Raw genomic sequence first — 1,195 nt, forward strand, 5'->3', positions numbered from 1 at the left:
AGTTGTAAAACATAAAGAGTTTAATCAAAGGCATTGAAATATATGTGTAATAGTTGTTGAATGGAGAATGTTTTATTGTGTATATTTTTCCAAATTAAAAATGTAATTACATGAATAACAATGCGTGCAAGGAAGATAAAAATATTGAATTGATAGTGATAATGTTTGTATGCCTCAATAAACATATTTATTTATACAGTATTTATTTGTCTTCCCTCTGTCAAATCCTAAGCCAATTACTATCCCCAGGCTGCCCAGGGAGGTGCAGGGAAAGGAACATATTGGGCAGACAGACGTGGATCAGTGAACTAGGGGTGGTGGAGACAGCCCCTTCACATCGTGAAGAGGATGAGGAAGGCCACCATTAGGCAGAAAATCCCCAGGGCCTCAGAGAGGGCGAAATCCAGGATGGTGTAGAAGAGTTGCTGTTTCAGAGATGGGTTACTGGCATAACCAAGGATGAGGCTCCCAAACCCAGTCCCAAAGCCTGCTCCAGAGCCCATCACTCCAACTGTGGCAGCCTGGCTCCAATGAACTTGGCGACTGTGTCAATGTCCCTTGATATAGTGCTGGTTTAGAATCTGCGGCTAGGGATCAGTGAGGTCAGGGAACGTGGGGCTGTTCAGCTGCTGAAGCGCTCATCTGTCAGTGTCTGGGCTGTTTCTGCAGCAACACAGACAATGGTTGGCTCAGCAGCTGGGAGGTGCTCCTGACCAGGGAAGGGGTGAAGACTAAATTGGCGCATGTGAACATTTTTATGGGAAGTGGGGTAGTAGCAGGTCAGTTGCTCCTAGTGCAGAGATGACGGAGAGGTGTGTACCTCTTCTTGATATGATTGAATTGTTGAATTGTATCATATGTGCATGAAATTCCAATAAAACTGGTTTTAAAAAAAGAAACAGAAAGTCATCTATTAAACAAACCTTCAGTGTAGAGCTTTGGTTAACAGGCTCATGGCCCAATGTCTGTCTTTGTGAATAAAATTCTATTAGTACACAGCTATGCCCATCTCTATTGTCTGCTGTTGCTTTCACACTCCATCAGTAGGGTTGAGTAATTGTCTCCAAGATTAGATGACCAATGAATCATAAATTATGGTTTTCAAGCCTTTTTCAAAAAAGAAATGTGCCGACCTTGATCTAGGGAAAAGGTCAGGAAGAAAAATAGCAAGGCTTCATGAAATACTAATAATTCT

The 1,195-nt window shown here is 42.3% G+C and overlaps 1 pseudogene; it reads right to left on the reverse strand.

The window, feature by feature from the left end:
• Positions 1-332: 332 nt before the first annotated feature.
• LOC115869955 lies at positions 333-792 on the reverse strand (annotated as a pseudogene).
• Positions 793-1,195: the final 403 nt, after the last annotated feature.

The sequence above is a fragment of the Echinops telfairi genome, unplaced genomic scaffold, assembly GCF_000313985.2.
Source record: "Echinops telfairi isolate 266 unplaced genomic scaffold, ASM31398v2 ScPeMD7_66;HRSCAF=263, whole genome shotgun sequence".
In the NCBI taxonomy this organism is placed as follows: Eukaryota; Metazoa; Chordata; class Mammalia; order Afrosoricida; family Tenrecidae; genus Echinops; species Echinops telfairi.